The following is a 23,695-nucleotide window of genomic DNA, read 5'->3' on the forward strand; positions in this document are numbered from 1 at the left end:
GGGTGATCTCCAAGAGCGTGTTAACTAACCTAAAGAATTGCATGGATGGCAAATCCCAATTGTCACCTCAATTCGTTGGAGTTGCAATGCACCTGATCGCATCTACCCTCAAAGGGATTGTCGAGCAATACGAGAAGAAGATGTCTCAAAAGGTGACTTTTATACAAGAGAAAGCCACTAATGCAAAACAGGGCACTTTCTTGAGTGCCTGCAGAAAACTTCTGAGAGTGCTCTCAACGGAAGCAAGAACGAAAGAGGGAGAGAGAGAAATAGAGAGCCACACAAGTTTTGGTGGGTGCAGAATATCCTATCTTCTTTTTCATTCATTTATATATGTGTTTGAGTATTGTATATAACCGGGGTAAAGGCACAGTGACCTTTAACCCCCACAACCTCCCACTTAAAGGACAATGTGCCTTTAAGGGAGAACAACCAGGGAGCATACTATCCAATCTTGGCATCCATCTGCATAAGCTCCATATCTTCTACTGCCACTAGTCCAAGCATGCATCTAAGTGTGGTCATCTTCACAACCGGAGAGAATATCTCATCAAAGTCCACATCCTTCTCTTGCTTGAACCCTTTAGTGACCAAACGGGCCTTGTACCTAGGCACATCATCACCTGTGACCTTCATCTTGTAGACCCATTCACATGGCAATGCTTTCTTTCCATGTGGCAAAGAAACCAAGTCCCAAGTCTTATTCTTCATAAGTGAACTCATCTTTGATTGCATAGCATACTCCCACTTGCATTGATCCTCATGCATCATAGCCTCTTTGTAGCAAGAAGGCTCCCCGCAATCAGTAAGCATCACATAGTCTACCCCTGGAACAAACCTATCAGGCGGTCTAGACACTCTAGATGATCTTCTCAAGGGCATTTCAGCTTTCTGTCCCACCTGCATATCAGCAACATTTGGCTCATCATTTCCACCAATAGATGATCCATCATCTACCCTTGATTGTATACCTATGGGAGTACTTGGTGGTACCATTTCTTGCACATTTGGTGCATGGACAGCTTGCTGTCTATCAACATATGCGGGTGGATTCACGTCCTGGAAAGTGATTCTCCTCATTTCTACATCCCTCATGGGTGCCTTATGCATCTTCTTCTCATTGAAGACTACATCATGGCTGCGTATGATTTTCTTTGCTTCTGGATCCCAAAGACGATAGCCCATCTCTCCACTTTTACCATAACCCAGAAAGATGCATTTCCTAGACTTAGGATCTAGCTTCTTTCGAAGCTCTTTTGGCACATGTGCATATGCCTCACACCCAAATATACGTAAATGAGAGTAAGAGGGCTTCTTGCCACTCCATGCCTCTTCAGGAATACCACCATCCAAACTCTTACTAGGTGATCTATTGATCACATGCACTGTAGTCTTCATTACCTCAGCCCAAAAACCACCAGAAAGACTTGCATTGGAAAGCATGCATTGCAACCTTTTTTGAATTGTATGATTCATCTTTTCTGCAACTGGGTTTTTCTCTGGAGTACGAGGGGATGTGAGCTCCCTCTTAATCCCATGTGTATCACATAAATGTTGAAAGTCACGAGAGAGATACTCTCCACCATTGTCAGTCCGTAGGCATTTAAGCGTTCTACCTGATTGATTCTCAACCAAGGCCAGCCATTTCTAAAATACCTAGAACACATCACTCTTCCGAGCTATAGCATAAGCCCGCACTTTCCTAGTTGCATCATCAATGAATGTCACATAGTATTCAGCCTCGCCTAATGACCATGTAGGCATGGGACCACATACGTCTGAATGCACCAAATCAAGCTTTTCAAATTCTTTCTTTCCCCTTCTTTTATGGGCTGATTTAGTCTGCTTTCGGTAGAGACAGTGCTCACAAAATTCAAAATCAGAGAAACTCAAATGCGGTACATAACCCAAATGGCATAAGAGTTTCATTCCATTCTGGCTCATGTGCCCCAACCTGCAATGCCACAAAGAAGTACTTGGCTGCTCGGTTATTATAACAACATGATTAAACACCCCTGATACATATAAGGGATAAAAAGTCCCACACTTGGCACCCCTGGCCAAAAGCATAGAGCTCTTCTAAAATTTTCAACTCCCAAAACCAAAGTTGGTCTGAAAACCAGCATCATCTAGCTGACCTGTTGAAATGAGACTCTTAGTCAGCTTAGGCACATGTCTCACATTTTTCAAAATAAATGCAGACCCATTTGCAAAAGAAAAGTTTATGTCGCCTACTCCCAAGTGCTATGTCACATGCATAGTCATTTCCAAGATGCACACAACCTATCTTTCCACTGTCATAAGTGGAGAACCATTCCCTATGGGGAGTAACATGGAATGAAGCACCAAAATCCAAAATCCAATCCTGGGAATATGCATCATCTGAAGTGGTAAGCAACTCTGTAGATAAACTAGACATGAAGATAATGTCATTGTCACTATCATGTGTGACTGCATTGATCTCCTCGATCTTCACTTTTCCTTTGTCCTCCTTTGGACTCTCTTCCTTCTGATTTGCACCCCAATTTGCATTCTTTTTCTTATCCTTTTGCTCTCTTTTCAGCTTGTAGCAATCCTTTTTCATATGGCCCTTCTTGCCACAGTGGTAACACTCAATGTTCTGTGCCCTGGATTTGCTACGAGACTTCCCTCTTTCTTGGGACTTCCCCTTGAACTGTGATCTTCCCCTTTGCACATTTAAGACTGCATCCTACTTGTTGCTATCCATAGACTTTCGTCTAATCTCCTCGGCCAACAAGCTACCCACAACATCATCAAACTTCAGTACTCCACCAGGTGCAAAGTTACTAACAGCTGTACGGAAGGTATCCCGTGAGGATGGCAATGAGCATAAGAGAAATATTGCCTTAGTCTCTGCATCAAAAATTAATATTCCGAGCCTGAAGTTGGCTGAAAATAATATTGAATTCATTCAAGTGAGAAGCAATGGAGACCCCTTCCTTCATCTGCAGCTCAAACAACCTATTCATGAGGTAAACTTTATTAGAGGCAGTTTCCTTCTCATAAGTGGCACACAATTTCTTCCACAAATCTTCTGTAGTTTGCTCATTTACTACTGTGAAATAAACTGGCTCTAGAAGATGAAGTCTAATAGTAGACTTTGCTAATGCATCCAACTCATGCCAATCATCCTCAGACATATCTGCAGGCTTAGCTTCAATCCCTGCCAAGGGTTTAATCTGCTTCTTTTGAATAAGCACATCCCTTATCTGCTCTTTCCACAAAGAAAAGTTTGTCCCATCAAAATTTTTAATGCTGAAAAACTCCTTTTCAGACATGGAAGAGGATGCCATGATGCAAATGAAACAAAATCCCAAATGCTAGTACATGCAAAAGAGAAATCGCACTAAATACTAGGTGCACCCAATATGTCTACTTTAATGAAGGATAGTGTTACCAAAACTCAAAGCTCAAAGCATCAAAAGATATAGCTAACTCATGTGCATGTACTATGCATCCATATGAGCAAATCTGGCCCAAAAGAAAATGCCAACTGCAATGGCAATCCAAAATTCCAATAAGTGCCAAATGGCTCAAGCATAAACACCATCCATGGGCATATGCATTACCAATATCTCATCCAAGAGAGCATAACACTATTAGTGCATCACTTGCAATGTGTCAAAGTTGTCCCTCAGCATAAAATAGCATCCATGTGCAAAGCATCCATTAAAAAAATAGCATCCCACAAGGCAATCTAGGCCTAACAGCACATCCAATAAGGATCGCAATGCATCTAAATGGCCTATAAATCATCCACTACAACCCAATGCACACCACAAATGAGTGCACACGGCTCAAACTACAACCAGAGTGATTTGCATAAGGTATGCTCAAGAAATCATGGTCACGGCAATGACCGCTATTGAAAAAAGAACCTGAGATGCCTCAAAATATCGGTGCCATTGCATAATCGAACTCAGCAAGACAATTTGCAAATATGTCTCATCTGCAGGAACTCCAAAATCCCAACCGATGAGTGAGAAATGGGAGTCAACACTTATCCACTGCCATGTGGCTTAAATCTAAGGTTTCAAAACCTTAGAATGAAAAATGCATAACAGAGAGACAAAATCCAATACACAGAGATCTATAACTCTCAAAATACTCCACCAAATCATGCAAGAACTGAAAGGTAGGGGTTTTTAGGCATCCAAAATGCAATGGGACAGACAGTTTTGGAAATTGTGGTCTCAATCATTGGGTCCAATACACGGACTGAAAAAACGTTTTTGGAAACATAACTGTTTGTAAACTCCACTGGAGTGCGAATGATGAGCAACATAGAAGTTTTAGGACCTCCTGAGTCCACCAGAATTGACAGATTTGCAAATGGTTGCTCCAAACTTGAGCTCCAACACCTAGGCAGAAAAATGTAGAAACTGACACAGTGAGTCAGAAATCCAATGAAATGATCCCAAATTCAAGAATGAAAATGTTTCCAAGCTCCTGAAGTGAAATGGACACCAAAAGCAAGCAATAGTTCCCTCTACAAGTCAATACGGAGTCTCTGTCGTCGAACGGAACAGGGAAAAGCTTTAAAAACGACTTTTTCTTTGAAAACACTTAATAGGCTCTCAAAACCACTTCGCAAAACCAAAGTGACTTTCCAAAGGTTCCTTTAAGGTCTCTACGCACTCACATGCAAGTAAAATCACCCACAAAGCTTCCCATAGAGCTTCTCCTTCCTCCCACAGAGCTGCTGAGCTTCTAGGCATTCATGCACGCTCAGCTAGATCACCCGGGCTCTGATACCAATTGAGAGTTCTCTCAATGCAAGCAAGAACGAAAGAGGGAGAGAGAGAAATAGAGAGCCACACAAATTTTGGCAGAACACCCTAATCTTCTTTTTCATTCATATATATATGTGTTTGAGTATTGTACATAACCGAGGTAAAGGCACAGTGACCTTTAACCCCCACAACTTCTGCCACCAAAATGGGCCTCGAAATGGCCTTGAATCAAAAAAATATTTTCACCTAGGGCTTTGCCCTTACCCGTAGCATATACTGCCCTCTTACCACACCACGAAGGGCATCCCAATCTGAGACAGTGCACTCTTGCACTTTTTGGCTATGCTACCTACAGAGATTTGCTCCCAAACTCGAAAAAAAAAGAAAGCAACACTGATCCTCTTACTAGGACACCGTGAACTTGGTTTGCTTTCTTGAGCTCCTTACCACGAACCGAGCTCTGATACCATGTAAAGAGAGTGGGAGAGAAGGAAGGAGTCTCACTTGTAGCTTTCTCACATACACAATGGGGGAATATACACAAAGGTGGAGGCTGAAAACAGTTTTCCTCTTCTTAGTACAAAGGAATAGGTGAACCGTATATGTGGGTCTCAAACCAAACTCAGCTAACCAAGGTCGCATACTAACTGAGCCACTAACTAGAGTACATATAGATAGCTGTCATCCAGCTATTATTCATGGGTGGTGTACCAACCGCATCTACAGCTAACAAGTCAGTGACATAAATGCACAACAGTCACCCTGGCATATCATGAGTGGAGCTCGATATCTCAACAGACACTACTATAATAGTGCTCTAATAGTGCTTGTTGGTGCACAATTAGTGCTAGTTAAAGCTAAGCTAGAACTTCTTAAGAGTTCCAATACATGTTATTCCTCTAATGATGGTCTACTAGTGCTACAATAGTTCCTGTCAGTGTAATAACACTGCAAGTCAATGGTGTGATGGTACTTGTTATGTGCTCCAATGGTGCAAGTCACAAATGTGCTACTATTGTAATAAATACTATAAGTGCTATGCTAGAGCTCTAAACAATGGACGAGGTAGTGTTGGTGAAAACGAGGTGAAAACTTACCTCCAAAGCCGATTGAAGCATGTAGTTTTGTGTCCTCATGTGGTGGTCGATGTGTGCCTACCACCAATGACCGTGTAGCATCAGTTATTCATTGTCCACAACCCGAATGCACGCACTCTTGCTCGATGGTGCATAATTGTGTGAAGCAAAATAGATGGTACAGGTGTTTGCATGGTAGCATGGAAACACCATGTACCTCATATCATGGCCAAGGCCACACCCATCACAAGAATCATAAACTATCAAAGGGATTACAATTCTAGCAGCTTGCTGCCAGCATGGCACAGGAGGCTGTAGAGTTGTAGCCCCAAGGCCTGTGTAGGCATCTTACCACACAAGTCAACATGCACCAACTCTAGAGGAGTGTTTGCTCTATTTTTGCTTTCTTGTGGGAATGCCTTTCTCTATTGCTTGCCCATCATGCAAGCTTCACATGGTTCTTTGATTTCTGCTACTCTATTCTTCGATCCTTAGAGTCGCCTGGGCTTTGATACCATGTTAAATTACACGGCGCAGCGGAACAAAAACCGAACAAAGAATAGAGAGTACACAGCAAACTGGAGATGAACAAAATTTTCCTTCAATATTGATGTAGTACAGATGATGGCTCCGTCCACCCGTGCGCTCCCATAGTGGAGCTTAGATGGCAATATTTGACGGATACTAGGTGAAGAGCTACTAGCTGGAAGATCTAATCTGAACTAATCACCTTGGACCACTAGTGGTTACCAGGAGGGTGGGGCATTGAGCATATCTAACATCATCCTTTGGAGGATGTAAGTCTACCACACTTATAAAAAAGTCTGCGAGACTTGTCTCTTCTTCTTCTTGCAGATCCTCCTGATCATCACTATCCAATTTTTTGCCTGGTTTTAAATAACCTACACTTGTGAACGATCTGCAAGTGGAGTAGGAGTTATTTTGGCTCTCTTTTTGGGAATAGTTGTGGAACTTGAATCTGCTCCACGATCACTCTTTCTTGTTCCTATAGTTGCAGCAGTCGATGGTGTAGGTATAGTTGGATGTATTGTAGTTACTGACGTAGATATTGTAGTTACTCTTGCCAGAGATACTATAGTTATTGCCATAGATATTGGTGGTACAACTTGAGGGCTACATGTTATAGATGGCGTACTTATTGCTACCGAAGGTATAACACCAGCACTTGGAAATGCATCCCACATTTTCTTCAATGCTTCCAAGGCACTAAGTAATTCTTGGGATCCTTGAATTGAATCTGGTAAGGGCTTCAAGAAGTGCTTGTGCATAACTCGTAACTTATAGACCACATTGTCATTCTTCCCTTTGCACACAACTTCTATCAAATTGTTTTCTTTAATGTTGATGGTTGAGACCATGCCACCATTTCTTACCGCCTCTGGAGAATATTTCACGCTTGACACATTCTCGATAGTGATCACCAAAAAATACTTTGATTTGCGCTCCATAAAATACCAAGCATGTTCAAGATATTTGAAAGACACCTTGGAACCAAAACTCGAAGCCATAGTTTTCTGTAAAGCAATCAAAAACAAAAAATGAGAATTACAATGATTTTCAAACTCAAAATATTAAAAACATTGCTAATTAAAGATTAAAATATTAAAAATTAAAATTTCAAAAGTTAAAATATATTTTTATATTTCTAGATACTATTTTTTAATCTAATATTTTTTTACATAAATAATTAATTCAAAATATTTTATAAACATAGATAAAAGAATTTAATTTAATTTTTCTAAAATTTTATTTTATTTATTTATCTATACATTTAAATTTTAATTTAATTGTTCTTTTAAAAAAATAATTTTTTTAAATTTATTTATTTATCTATTTTTAAATTAAAAATTTTAAAATTTAATTTAATTTCATAATTTTTTGGGGAGCTCGAAAGAGCCCCCACTTCCTTAAGGGAGGGTTAATCCCCTCCCTTAAGCCCCCAAAGGGAAGGCCTGTTGCACACGCAATAAGCCCCCCTTTTGGGGGCTTAGGGGAGGGGATTAACCCCCCCTGAAGCTATTGCGTGTGCAATAGGCTAGCCCACGAGCAGCCTGTTGTGCATGCAACAGCTTTAGGGGGGTTAATCCCCCCCTCCTCTCCTTCGCCTCCCTCCTCTCCTCCACCTCTTCACCTCCTCTCGTCCTCCTCCCACCTCTCACCTCTCCTTCGCCTCCCTCCTCTCCTCTGCCTCCTCTGCCTCCCCCTCTGCCTCTCCTTCACCTACCCGCTCCCTGCCTCCCCGCCTCCCCGCTCCCCCAAAAAAAAAAAGACGTACTAAAGAGGAAGGGAGGGAGGGAGGGAGAGGAGGGAGAGGATTTGTCGTCGGAGGGAGGAAGCTTGAGAAGAGGGGAGGGGGAAGCGAGAGGAGAGGGGAAGGGAGGGGAGGGAGGAAGGGAGGAGAGGGGAAGGGAGGGGAGGGAGGAAGGGAGGAGAGGGGAAGGGAGGGGAGGAGGGAAGTGGGAGGAGGGAGGGGGGAGGGGAGGGAGGAAGGGAGAAGAGGGGATGGGAGGGGAGGGGGGAAGCAGGAGGAGAGGGGATGGGAGGGGAGGGGGGAAGCAGGAGGAGAGGGGATGGGAAGCGAGAGGAGAGGGGAAGGGAGGGGAGGGAGGAGAGGGGAAGGGAGGGAGGGAGGGAGTACTTGGGTGGGGAGGTGGTGGAGAAGCTCGAGGAAAGTTGTGAGAGAGAATGAGGAGAAGTAGAGTTTTATAGGAAATGTGTAGCTTTAGGTCAAGTCAGCTTTTTTTAGTTTTTTAGGTTTTTTAAGTTCTTTTAGGTTCACTATAAGTAGAACGTTCTTCATTCTCTCTTTCATTCAAAGTTCATTCTTTCACACTCCACGTTTCTCTCCTCTCATCACCTATTCAACCTATTGCAGGATTCTCAAAATTTTCAAAATGTTGCAAGAGGTGAGTTCATTTCCAACCTATTGTGTACGCAAGAACTTCTAAGAATCAAGTTTTTGTAAATTTGAATGTTTTTTTCAAATCTGATTCCTTTCTCAAAAACCTGTTGCGCATGCAACAACTTCAAAAAACCATCTTTTGCATTAAATCTTTTATCCCACAAATTTCCCTCTTTACCTCAAACTCTCACAACCTATTGTCACAAATTTCTCTCAAACTCAAACTCTCCCAGCCTATTGAGCACGTAATCATTTTTCAAAAAAAATAAATTAGAAAACAATCTATTACAAATTTCTCTCTCAACCTCAAAACCACTCAAACCTCCCTACCTATTGCGTATGCAACAACTTCAAAAGAAAATTTAACCATAAATCTCTCAAAAAACTCTTTTCACGACACTTTATTAATATGAGAAATCCATTTATAATATTTTTACTCCATAATATAATACATTTTTATTAACTAATGTTAAAATATAATTTTGCTAAAAACATATATTGTTAATCTATGAATTAATATAAATATATATATAAATACATTAATTAAAAAATATAAAAATGAATATTTTTGAAGAGGAGGTCTTCTAGCATATGTGCTTTATATAATACTTATTGTAAGGTAGGCATTTAAAACCATAGAATCTGAGCAGCTAGAGGAAGGGCATGTGGTATGGGCTACATATCTAGTATTTGAGGCTAGCTAGCTCTTTATGGTCATCTAGACATACTTACTTATCTTTGTTACAGTATGTAATACTTTGCAAAAGACTTAAACTTTGTTTAAGGCTTGCACAAATCTATAGTATCATTGAATCCATATCATTTTTCTACTTTAGCAAACAACCACCAGATATCCATGGTATGAATTCATGATATGGAATACATATTTCTTCTGAATATTTCTTAGCACACACTTCTTCATTTCTTTTGATACACCTTGCAGCATGAATGAAAAAAATATGAATTGGTGTGCTTTTAGCCTATCTGCTTGTCCCTAATCAATAGGATACTTTGACTAGGTAGACTTATAATTACTTAAAGTAAAGCCTTTTGATGGCATGGACCAGAATACAACAACTTTGCCATGATATAGACGTATCCCACCGGTATTGGAGGGCAAACGTGGACTAAAAACACACTTGTGTGAAGTATAATTAGTACTTGGATACCGAATCTTTTGTGATATATGGATTGATAGTTTGCATGACCATGATAGTAACTAGGTTGTTACATCAATCATGAAAGCAATAAGAAAGGTCAGAGTTGCTCGCAGATGTTTACCTAACACATTGTGAATACAAGCTAATAATTGTTGGAGAGAGAACAAGAATAAACATATATTTGCTTTATGCTCTATGCTGGTTGGTTTGAAAATATTTGAACAAGTGGAAGTTGGCTTTCTTCTTGTTGGCCATACACATGAAGACATAGATCAAATCTTCAGTGTTATCTCTGGTGAGTTGAAGTCAATGGATGTTTTGACAATGGAGGATATGCTATTTTAAATCGGGAAAAAAATTGAAGGGTCTTGCAAGGAAGAATCAGAAGTGGCTATCTTAGAGAGGATGGTAGATTGGAGAGCATTCATAGAGCCACATTTACAAGCAGGAGATGATGCCCTAATAGGACACAAAAATACACACTACTTCTGGTTTCACATGCATAACAATATGCATTCATGGCCAAAGTGATGGAATTTGATGAGCTGACCTCCTTCAAAGATGCAGTGCAAGTCCCTGAGTGGAAACATGCAATTACAATGCTCTTCTCAAGAACCAGACTTGGACCTTAATAGATCTTCCTACACAGAAGAAGCTCATAGGATGAAAATGGCTTTACAAATTCAAACTCAACTCAGATGGTGAGGTTGACAGATACAAGGCTAGGTTGGTAGCCAAGGGATATGCCTAAGAGTATGGTACATATTGTGAGGAGACCTTTGCACCAGTTGCAAAGATGACTACCATTAGGACAAAGAATGTAAGCTATGATGTCACGATTGGTGGGAGCATTCGAGGCAACAACATCAGGCCATTCAGGTGATTACCAGTCTTGAGTCTTCACAAGCTTTAGCTTGCACCCTAAAGTTCATAGAGTAAAAACCCTACCAACATCTCAGGAGATGCACACCAAAGAGACAATGCTCTCTGACTTGAGAAATGGCCGATAGAAAGTGAAAGGGGTCACGCACAACTTAGATCAACTAGCTGCAAAGAGGGCAAAATTAGCTATGTTGGTGTCCCCTGAAACAAAGGAGAAATAGCTTGGGTGCACAATGTCAAAGATGTTGTCAACCAGAAGGACCAACGTGGCTCTAGCAGTATCGGTTGAATGTAGAGTAGAAGCAATGCATGATCATCTTGATCCAAGAAGTCTGTGGGCTTCAATAGAACTCAAGAAAAGGAGAGATAGCCTAAGTGTGGAAGTCATTGCTACAATGACAACTCTTTGGCACAAAAATATGAGAGTTTATCCAAATAGAAAGGACATCTATAAAAAGTGGACGGAATGCAAGGTATTTGTCGAGCACATCATACACATGCCAAATACAATGCAGGTCAGCAGTGCCTAAACAAGCCCGGTGGTTGTTTGTGATTGAGGTTTGGGATAGTTTACTTGTTTCATTTGTTAAACCAGGCTTGGACTAAATATGATTGTCCTAAACCACCCCGGTGGTTGGAACATCATGCAACCGTAGGCTAGTTCAGCTCAATCGCTAGCTATGTGATTGTCCTGAACCAGCATGGTTCAACAGACATTAGTTGTTGTCCACAGCCCAGTGGCGTGGTTGAGCAAAAATTAGGGAGAAACTAACAGCAATATATTTTGCAATAGAGTAGCAATATATTGTTATTCTACTAAACCAACCCCATGGTTGGAACATCATGCAATCATGGCTACTTTAGCTCAATCACCAGTTATGTGATTGTCTTGAACCAGCATGGTTGAACATACATTAGTTATTGACCAGCCCAGTGGTTGAAATTATTGTGTTTCTTAGTACTTAAATTCGTTAAATTTAATTTCTTGCTATTTGGGTCATATACCACTATCTCTAGACTAGGATGGCTTGGACTTAATGTGATTGTCCTAAGCCAACCTGGTGTTGGTTCAAGACAAATGGTTCACAACAAACAACAAGTAGTTACTGACATAAATTGTGAAATTCAAAAATAAAAAGAAATATATTATTATTTTCTAATTGTGAAATTTAGAAATGAAAAGCAATATACTTGTTATTGTCTAATATGTAAAGTTGAGACCATCAGGCTAAACCAACCCAGTGGTTGAAATTATGACAAAACCATCCTGGTGGTTGAAATTATGATTGTCCTAAATGTGTCCAAAGCCAACCCAGTGGTTGACTACCCTAAATGTGTCCTAAACTAGCCTTGCAAAGGAGGGTGTTTCCATGGGAGCACTGGATGATGAATAGTTTCAAGAGGTTTTGGATACAATCACACCAATGACACAAAGGAGAAGGCTTCAAAGAATAATTTAGAGTGCAAGATGTGATGCTAGAGGAGATGGTGAAATGTATTCAATATAACAAGAAGAGTGGTGGGAAAAAGAAGACACCTTGAATTTACAAGTCCTTCAAATTGGGTCGTTTGTATAGAGATAGACATTCGCGATGCCAATTGGGCAATAAGAAGAATTGAAGCACATAGTGTGGTCACATGATTTGGCTACTTGATAGAAAGTCCGATAAAATAGAGGAGATTTGAAAATGTCAACGTTGAAGGTTCCGATAAAAAGAGATGGCTACTGTCATATAAGAGCATTTAGCCAAGGGAGCTTATAGGTCATGTGGTTCAATCCATCCCAAATTATGTGCTTCATAATTGCACGACCAGATGTCAGGACATGCCTTGCCAATTTTTCCCATGACACTATTGTCTCTGTCATAGATTTTAATGAAAATTATTCATTTCAAGAATAAGATGAGATACAAAGTGCTCACTAGCAGATAACAATTCCTGTGCATATCATGTACAATCATTTTCTTGATTCTTCCATGCCTGATGCCAATCTGCTTTGCTAACTCACAAGAGTCTAGGCCAGTGCAACGCACATACCATTTCTACATTTCAGATGATAGGGAACATGACATGTAATTTGTGCAGCATGCTTTTCTATTGCATTGGGAATGGCTAAAAAAGAAAAATACCCATGCAGAAAATATAAAACAACATTAGCTGTGGTCAGATGGTACTTCCTCTTAATTTAAATCACCCCATGGATTCTACTTTGTCTCAAGGTTTCAATCCCTGACCGATCTAGACATGACCAGGGATGATTTTTTCAAGTTAGTTAAGAAGCTAAACTTTTATATTGGTGTAGATGTTTATATGTAAAAATAAAAATAAATGTTTGAAACATTTGCCAAGATTTGAAACTTTTATGCAAAAAAATGTAAAGTTTTGCCAAGATTTACATTTTTTTCTTTAAAATTCAAAAGAAAAAATATAAAAAAGTACTACACTCTACTAATATTGCAAAACTAAAAAAATAATCTTGAAAACTTTTGCCCAGATTTTATATTAATATATAAGCATAGCTTTGATAAAAAAATCCCTGGACATGATGTGGAATTTCCTTGGGTCTAGCCATGGCAAGGGTGAACATGATGGATGCGGTGCTATTAAGCAAGCTTTGTTTAAATGCCAATTAACATGCCCTCAAGAAAAACTCAATGACGTCCATGATGCTGTAAGATGGCTTATAGCCAACCTATCCACAGGCATGCATTCAAGATACAGTAAACAAATCTTTAAGAATAGTGTAGTATGCAGAGTGTTCCATGAAGTGAAAGTGGATGAAGTGCAAAGGATAAGCTAGCACGATTGCAAGAAAATTAAAGGAGTTCATGGTCTACACAGCATATGGGGATTTTCAAACAACCAAGTAATAAAAACATGAAAACTTTCTTATTTCTATAGTGCATGCATCATAGGGGATCATGACGATTGTGAGAACATTGCAACTATGAGGACATGGGAGCAAGTTCAAGGTTTCCCTCTGCATTTAGATGGAGTGACAAACAATGGAGATACAAACTACTCGCCCCAGTTTGGGGAGAGTTTTGATGCCCTCAATGACTGTCTGAAAGAGGGGGATAACTTTGCAGTTGTTGTCGCTTCCTTTGGGGAGAACGAGGAAGATAACCCATACTATCTAATGCAGTGCTATCTAATGCAGTGCACAAAATCTAAGCACAAGGTTGAGGAAGCATTTAAGGATAATTGGGAAACAACCTATGAGAAGTGGGATGTAGTAGTCAGAGTTTTTCGGTACAAAAAAACATCCAAGAGAGGGCGCAATTATGAACTGCTAGTTCCATAAACATTTGTGTGCTCTCATCAAGTAAGAGCTATTAAGTTCCAAATACAACCTGTGTCACAATGAAAGAAGGGAAAGAGTGTCTTCAAATTGGATTTAGAAATGCATCAACCCATCTTGGGGTGTCTTGGAGCGGTGGACAAGGACGACTGAGAGAGTACTAAGAAAATGTTGTCTCATTGCAAGGAAACAATATTCCACTTATCCTAGAAAATGAAAAATGTATTTGAGACTATGCTTCTTTTAGTAAATCCCAAACCAACCCCTACACTTGTTTTTGTAAATCCCAAACAATAAATCCCATGCTTTTTAGTATATCCCAAACAACCACCGTGCTGGTTTTATTACATTGTTTTTGTAAATCCCAAACAATAAATCCATGGTTGTTTTTAGTATATCCCAACAACCACCATGCTAGTTTTATTAAATCCCATAACAAATCCACACATCCATTCATCTTTTAATAATAGAAGAAAACCACAGCATTGGTGGTTGTTCATATCCTAGTGTAACTAGCCACCCCATTGGCGATCACTTATCCTGCACTACTACCATGCTATCCTAAAATTTTTTTCACTCAGCTATACTAAAATAGTCCCCTTTAGAATGGTTATCTTTAACCTTCAGACTCAGATCACACACTGCTTGCTTGTTTTTGTCGACTTGTACGCCCATAGTAACTCCTCATTTTTCTTAGGATCCTATTCATCTTGGTATTTGCGCTCTACACAACTTCATTCCTCCATGAGGTCCTGCCAAAAGAAACCTACATCATGAGTTGGACAAGTACCTTAAAGGAGCAGGAAAAACAATAGCTAGGAAAATTAATATTCACCATCTTTGTCGACTCCAAGTAATACATCCATCACTGAAGCTTGTCGTCCTTGTAGCTATTGTCCTCCTTCTGCTCCAGGTCTGTTTCTACGAGGAGGTCATCCAACATCATTTTCAAATAGAACAAAAGGATTCCAAAGTCTTTTAGGTATGCCATAGATTTGCTATAGGTGCATCGGTGTACAGAGTTTTGGGGCTAGATTTCATAATGGGCTCTTAGTTGTGTCTGCACTGCACTTAAATAGGGAGAGAGTTCATTGTGCCCGAACTTCTCATTCTGTAGTCTCACTTTCGCCCAAATTTTATATTAATATATAAGCATAGCTTCAATAAAAACATCCCTGGACATGACATGGAATTTCCTTGGGTCTAGCCATGGCAAGGGTGAACATGATGGATGCGGTGCTGTTAAGCAAGCTTTGTTTAAACAACCATTAACATGCCCTCAAGAAAAACTCAATGATACCCATGATGTTGTAACATGGCTTTCAGCCAACCTCTCCACAGGCGTGCATTCAAGATACAGTAAACAAATCCTTAAGAATAGTATAGTATGTAGAGTTTTCCATGAGGTGATATTGGATGAAGTGCAAAGGAAAAGCTAGCACGATTGCAAGAAAATTAAAGGAGTTCATGGTTTGCACATCATATGGGGCATTTCAAACAACCAACTAATTAAAACAAGAAACCTTTCTTATTTCTACAATGCATGCATCATAGGGGATCATGACGAATGTGCGAACATTGCAACTGTGAGCACACGAGAGCAAGTTCAAGGTTTCCCTGTACGTTTAGATGGAGTGAAAAACAATGGAGAGACAAACTACTCGCCCCAGTTTGGGGAGAGTTTTGATGCCCTCACTAACTGTCTGAAAGAGGGGGATAACTTTGCAGTTGTCATCGCTTCCTTTGGGGAGAGCAAGGAAGATAATTCATACTATCTAATGCAGTGCACAAAACCTAAGCACAAGGTTGAGGAAGCATTTAATGATAATTGGGGAACAACCTATGAGAAGTCGGATGTAGTAGTCAGAGTTTTTTGGTACAAAAAAACATCCAAGAGAGGGCGCAATTATGAACTGCTACTTCTGTAAACATTTGTTTAAATGGATGCACAAATCATCCAAGAACACCTGTAAAAACTTATTCAAAAATGACTTGAAAGCTGTGAACATGACTTGCTATAATGTGGCCAGGGCATTACAAAGGCCGAATGGCATGACTCTATATGCAAAAATACCCCATTTTGTAGCAAATGCTATTTTTGATTGGTCTTAACAAGCAATTTGCACAAGATTTGCACTTGGTTATAGCCACTGAAGCCATCCAAGAAGCTATATATTTCGAATCCTGCCACCTTTTCCAACACTATTTCTGTTAAGGGTAGGGGATAGTGATCCCTAATTGTGGCAGCATTCACATTTTTTAAGTTTACGCATATTTTGAGCTTCTTGTTGCATTTAGGCCCAATGACAATGGGTTAAACCCAATCAGTGTGCTCTATCTCGTAGATGAATCCGGCATCTAGTGGTTTTTCCAGCTCGTCATAAACCATGGTGCCATATTAAGGATTTGTGCGATAAGGTCCACATACCTTAGGGTGAGCACCTTCCCTTATAGGTATCGTGTGTACTGCCACTTCTGGTGAAATTCCTTTCATCTCTTTGTATGACCATGCTAGGCAGTCATGGTATTCCATTAGGAGTTCTTTGAGTTTTGTTCATCGTCTTGACAAAGCTGTTTCCCAATGAAACCAATTTTTCTTCCTGCCCTTCAAGGGCAAGGTTTATTGTGTGTGTTTTTGCCAGTCCCTCATAGATTTGAGTTTCACCAATGCTATCAGTTTCTTGAACTTCAGATTCTCTGAGTGGTCTTGGAATTGCTATTGGTGCACTGCCACTTGTATAATTCTTGAATTATTCCGGCACTTCGCGAAGATTGGCCTCTGATGGGGTTGAACTAGCCTGACATGTGTCATGTGTACTGGGTGGCATAGTTGCATTAATTAATTTGTTAGGCTCTTCTTGACTTTCTTTTTCTGAAGTCTCTTGATCGAGCTTCATCCGCACATGTGGCTTATATTTCCGAAACTTCTTACGTTGGGAACTGTGGGGTAACTTTTCCACTGGTAAGGTGTTTCCAAGTAAGGGTTCATTTGCTGTGCATACTCCTTCCAGTCCCTCAGGGGACCAAATATTTAAGAGGCAGTGGTTCTAATATTGAGGGAGCTGAATTTGCAAGGTACAATTCGACAATCCTTGTTTGGACTCATTCAAATTCATTGAAGTGCTCGGCCTTGGCTTTTCTGTGATTTCCTCCAGCTTTCTTGTGGGATCTTCTGCTGTTATTCAACTGCGGAGGTCCAACTTTTGGGAGCTCGACTGCCATTAGGGCATGCAGAATTGCTAAGTCATCATTAAAGATTTGATCTTCAATTTCAACATTTGCAGCCTCTGTTTCAAGGTCCAAAGGAAAATCTGAGTCATCATTGGTATGGGTACCTTCTTCAGGTTCATTATCCCACTCGAGGTCAGGCATAAAGAATGGCATCTCTAGATCGATTGGTTCTTCATGTAGCACCTTAGCATCGATCTGTGAGAAGATGAGGTCTAATGAATGGCAGTTGTCGATGTTTGCCAATGTTTGTATCCAATTATTGACATTGCTTTGTGAGTCACCCGCTATGGCATGTTGTTGCAGGGGAGCTGATTTGCTTGAGATTGTCGTGGACTGCAGTGTCTCGATTCTAGATTATCAGTTTATCAGTTCCCCAATCATGGAGGATTGATGCTTCTCGTAACCAAGGACGTCCCAGTAAGATTTGATAGGATTTTTTGGGGAGATCCAAGATTGTGAATTGAAGGGAAAAGCGGACTCCTGCAATCTTTGTAGACACGCCATTCACTATCCCCAAGGGTTTAGCCCGTGAATCATCAGCAAGGCGTATGTTGAAATTAGCCTTTTGCATTGGTGAGAGATCCCATTCTTCGTAGAGCTCCTTTGGAATTTACACAAGGCAACTCAGGATGTTAGAGAGTGCAGCTCCTTCAAGTTGATGTGGTGGTACATTCTATTGTGGAGTCTGTTGTTGGAACAAAGGCTCGAGTACAGTATCAATACTTTGTGGGGCCAAGTCATGGATTGGGTCTTGAACTTGTTTCTCAGCCTCAAATTGGGCTTATTCCTTTTGTACCCATTGTTGAAGTGCCTGAAAATGAGCCTTCTCCACCTCTGCATTTGGGTATGGAGCTTCTTTTATTTGAGGTCTGGGAGTTGATGTGGATGAGCTCAGCTGCTCATTGCTTGGCGGAGGTGGAGGCACTTGTGCTTTCTTTTTTAGAAGTTTCTTTGGTTGGATTGGAATGTTAGGGTCCTTGGTGGTCTCTTTCTATTGGCGTGTAATTACATTGACAGGTTGTGACTTTACACTTGCTGGACCCAAACTTTGATGGTCCACCCCAATGATGCCGATGGGGACGTCAGGCTTAACCTCTATTTGTTCTGGGATCTTAGTTTTCATGGGACAATCCATGCACGCATGTCCTATGCCACAATCTCTGCAGAGTGGTTGGAAAGTAGCTGGGCTACCACGATGAGGGCACTCTGTGATCTGGTGATTTTCTCCACAACCGTAGCACTTGATTGGTGCTCGAAATGTGTTGGGTCGTACTTGATTTGCATAAACTAGTATTAGGCCCTTTGCACCTACATAGTACACTGGGTACTCTGCTTCATACTCAAATAACGAGTCTACTTCCTTGGCTTGTAATTGATGTATCGGAACTGCCTGAGGAGCTAGGTTTGGTGCTCTTGGATATGGTCGTGGATTCAAATTTTCGAGTAGTTGTGGGACTTGTGGTCTGAACGGGAATAGGATTTAGCCTCGAAGCTCGGGGCGCTTATGCAAGTTTCGGTTGCTTGTATACTGGCATGGGTGTCGCTTGGTACTATGGAGGTCGAGGTGGATTGTTGCGCATGTTGAAGATGCAACTGTTCTCATCATGGCCACCGACGACGCAGATATGGCACCACAACCTTGGTGGTGGATTTGCTTGTGCAGTGATCTTGGCTCTGAGGACTGAGCACTCATTTGCTGTATGATTTGCCAGGCAGTGTGGACACCAGACATTTTCTCGCTGTGGATATGCTTGAGTTGGCGGCTGAGACAAGTGGAGTTTTTGATCCATGGCCTGCATCATATCTTCTTTCACAGCTTCAAGGTCATGGCCTCTAGGCAATCTTCATTTGATGTTTCGGTAGTGTCCTTTGATTTACCCTTTTTCGAGCCCTTATCTCGTGTATTTGATCTGCCGTCATCACTGCTAGTGTCTGAGTCTATCATGCCATCCTCAATGTCAATGGCTGCCACATGAGCAGCACTGAACGTTTCATAGTTGCTTATCTTTTTCATATCCTTGTGGATTTTCTTTCTTAGACCTGCTATGAACCATGCCGTGAGGTACTTGGCATCTAGGCATGGGTCACATTTGGCGATTAATCTCTTCATCTTACCCAGGTACGTGCATACATCTTCTCTCCGGCCTTGTTTGATCTTGCTGAGTTGGAGAGCGGGATCATCTTGTAGCCTCTCCGTTTGAAATCATCTTTTAAATTCCATCTGAAGTAGGTCCCATGTGGCGCGTTCTTCCACGAGAAGGTCTAGGTACCATTCAGATGCTTCATCAGTTAAGGCCATTGGAAACCAAGCCACCTTGGTTTCATGGGATTGATCTCCACCTGCGCGGCATGCGGCATCAAAATGCTGGAGTAATCGGGCTGGATCTCCCCGACCATTATATTTGGGAAGTTCTAGTTTTCCCAAGGGGCGTCGGCCTTGATTGTTGTTATTTCTTCGATTGAAGAAATTGTCAGCCTCTGCATCGAGCTCGATATCCCCATCATTGTCATGACGACATCCAGCCATGTTGGGGCGTGGAGGAGTTAGAGGGAGTGGTTGAATATTAGGGGGGGTTCAGGGTAGAGGATTGGCGGGGCGATTGTTGCAGCGGAGTTATATGCAGATGTGGCGAGCGTTGGAGTCGAAGGCGTTGGCCGAAACGTAGTTGCATGCAGATTGTGCATGATTGCCAAGGGTGTCTCTGCCACAAGTGCGGGTGTGGATGTAGTGTTGTTGGGAGGGTTAGAGTGGTGTTAGTTTGTGTAGGGACCGTCATGTTAATAATGTGCCTAAGATTGTCCTACGTGTGTAGGGAAATGTGCTGGTGCAGACGGATCGTTAATCAAAGGTCACGGTGTGAAGATATGATAGAATTTGTGTGACACGAGGCCCACACGGGGGCGCGAATGAACGAGTGCTAGGGATGCGAAAATGGTGTGCAATGGGTTGGAAAAATATCCTGTAGCGTGGTGTTTCTATGTGTGAAATCTAGGTTCAGACAGGGTTCAATTTGGGTCCCAAATGGATGAGTTATAAGGGGGTAAAGTAGGGGTAAAATGTTGGTTTTTTGGGGGGGGTGTACTAAGGGTGGTGTGAATGGACTTTAGGTCCAATTGAGGGGTTGAAACCAAGTAACTCTAGTTAAGGTAACTAACCTAGATCCTCCCAGTTACTGTAACTAGGAGGTTTGACTAACTATAGTTAGATACTAACTGAAGAGTTAATCTAACCTAACTGAGGGTAATCCTAACCGAACTTAGGTTAGCCTAACTAACCTAGGTTATCGTAACCTAGCTAATCGACTAACCTAACTAAAGTTAATACTAACCTAAAACTTATCAAAGGTTAAACTAACCTATGGTTAGTTAACTTAACCTAAGGTCAATATAAGGTTGGTTAGTTAGGTTTTTTTTTTTTAAATCTGAGCCTGTGTGGGGGGGTGGTTCGCGGTGGCGGCGGTGCGGGGGGGAGGGGGGACCTTTTTCAACAGGGGGGAGGGGGGGAGAGGGGAGAGGGTGAGAGGGGAGGGGGCGAGGGGGGAGAGGAGAGAGGGGCGGGGCGACGGGCGAGGGGTGAGGGCGGGGGGTGAGAGGAGAGGGGGGTGGGAGGTGAGGGGGCGGGGGGCGAGGGGAGAGGGGGGCGGGGGGTGAGAGGAGAGGGGGTGTGAGAGGAGAGGGGGGGCGGGGCGGCGGGCGGGGGGTGAGGAGAGGGGGCGGAGAGGGGGGCGGCGGGTGGGGGTGGCAGGCGAGGTGAGAGGAGAGGGGGACAGGGCGACGGGTGGTGCCACTACGGGGCGACGCTACGTGGGTGGGCTGGCGGGCACTGCCACCGACTCATCAGTCGCTGGTGGGGTGGGCGCCGCCGTGGGGCAGCTAGGGGTGCGGGAGGGGGGTGGTAGAGAGAGGGGGGGTAAGGGGGAGAGAGAGAGGGGGGGGAAGAGAGAAACGGGAGGGGGATGGTAGAGAGACGGGGAGGGTGGTAGAGAGAGGGGGGTCTGGGGAAGAGAGAGAGAGGGGGGGAGGGGGAGAGAATGTGTAAGAGAGAAGAGAGAGAGTGTGTGGAGAGAGATAAAACAGAGAGAGCGAGAGAGAGAGAGAGAGAAAGAGAGAGAGGGAGAGTGAGAGTAAGAGAGAGAGAGTGAGAGAGAGAGTGCGTGAATACAGAGAAAATAGAGAGAGGGGGATGGTAGAGAGAGGGGGGGTAAGGGGGAGAAAGAGAGAGAGAGAGAGAGAGGGGGGGGAGGGGGAGAGAATGAAAGAGAGAGTGTGTGAGAGAGAGAGAAAGAGAGAGGTGGTGTTGGAGGGGGGACGGGGGGAGAAGGTGGTGGTGAAGATGGAGGGGGGGGAGGGGGGAGGGGAGAAGGAGGTTGTGGAGATGGGAGGGGAGAAGGGGGATGTGGTGGAGGGGGAGAAGGGGGAGGGGGAGAGGGGGAGATGAAGGGGGAGGGGGAGATGGAGGAGAAGATGGAGGGGGGAGGGGGAGGGGGAGGGGGAGGGGGGAAGGGAGAGGGGGAGGTGGAGATGGAGGGGGTGGTGGAAATGGAGGGAGGAGGGGAAGGGGGTGGTGGAAATGGAGGGGGAAGGGTGAGGGAGAGGTGGAAATGGAGGGGGGAGGGGGAGGGGGTGGTGGATATGGAGGGGGAGGGGGAGGGGGAGATGGAGGGGGGAGGTGGAAATGGAGATGGAGGGGGGAGGGGGTGGTGGAAATGGAGGCGGGAGGGGGTGATGGTGGTGGAGATGGAGGAGGGAGGGGGTGGTGAGGATGGAGGCGGGAGGGGGGAGGGGGTGGTGGTGGTGGTGGTGGAGATGGAGGGGGAGTGAAAGAGGGAGAGAGAGAAAGGGGGAGGGGGTGGTGGAGATGGAGGGGGGAGGGGATGGTGGTGGAGATGGAGGGGGGAGGGGGAGGTGGAGATGGAGGGGGCAGGGGAAGGTGGAGATGGAGATGGAGGGGGGAGGGGGAGGTGAAAATGGAGGGGGGAGGGGGAGGGGGAGATGGAGATGGAGATGGAGAGGGAGGGGGAGGTGGAGGGGGGAGGGGGAGGTGGAGATGGAGGGGGGAGGGGAGGGGGAGGGGGAGGTGGAGATGGAGGTGGGAAGGGGTAGGGGTGGTGGAGATGGAGATGGAGGGGGGAGGGGGAGGGGGGGAAGGGGTGGTGGAGATGGAGGGGGAGAAGGAGGGAGGGGGTGGGGGAGATGGAGGGGGGAGGGAAAGAGAGAGAGAGAGAGAGAAAGGGGGAGGGAAAGAGGGAGGGGGAGGGGGAGATGGAGATGGAGGGGGGAAAGGGGGAGGGGGTGGTGGAGATGGAGATGGAGGGGGGAGGGGGAGGTGGAAATGGAGGGGGAAGGGGGAGGGGGAGGTGAAAATGGAGATGAAGGGGGGAGGGGGAGGTGAAGATGGAGGGGGGAGGGGGGGAGGGGGAGGTGGAAATGGAGGGGGGGAAGGGGGGGAAAAAAGAGAGAAGAAATAAAAAACTTGACAGACAAAAATCGAAAGGGAGGGAGAGGTGTTCACCTGAATGCTCTCCGAGTCTTTCTCGATGTAATAGGATTGTTGAGGAACAATGGATGGTGGGTGGAAGGCTAGGATATCGCTGCGAGATGGGCTCGAAGTCACTTACAATGTGAGGATGGGAGTAAGGTGGTGGTCGATGGAGAGGGAGGAGTGTCTTACGTAGGGCTCGGAATGAAGAAGAGAATGGAGGCAAAAAGTGAAAGATGAAGAATGAGGGGGTGGAGTGGGTTTTTATAGGATTTGAGTTTAGGTTTAGGGTTTAGGTTTAGGGTTCATCCCTAAACTCTTCCCAAGCCATAACTCTTTATGGATAGCTCAGTTTGCTTTTCTGCAAAAAGGTGAAATGATCAAAATTGCAAGCTCTATGCATTCGTGTCCACTACCTAGCCTGATTGTTTATCACGTGGCTTCTATTTAAGAAATAAAGAAAATTTCTTCAGGTAGTAACCCAAGGTTGATGCTTGGGGTTGATATGTTTGTCTAGAAATGGAAAAAAAATTTTACCCTCCTTGCCCTTGAGTGTTATCATTGTGAAAGTTCGAAGTAGTTTATTTTTTACACAAAACTACGTATGTTTACTCGCTAGTCTCCCTGGCAACGGCACCAAATGTTGGCTCTTTTTGATTTCTTTTGTAAGAAGAGCTGGGTTTTCTCAGTATGTAGGGTTTCGAGGCTCTTTGTCACCTACAGATATTTTAGAGTTATCGATTGTAGTATACATGTAGCTTAGGACCTCGAGTCGCATTCCAGTGAGAGACGTAGGCTTAAGTGTGGTAAGCAAACAAAGTGCATGCATGTGTAAAAGGAACGTGTATCATCATGGTTGAGGTAATGAAGGCTTTCGCCTTCATTGGGG

This window comes from Dipteris shenzhenensis, chromosome 31 (genome assembly GCF_047967505.1).
Source record: "Dipteris shenzhenensis isolate YYH24624 ecotype China chromosome 31, Dip_SZ_1.0, whole genome shotgun sequence".
Taxonomy (NCBI): Eukaryota; Viridiplantae; Streptophyta; class Polypodiopsida; order Gleicheniales; family Dipteridaceae; genus Dipteris; species Dipteris shenzhenensis.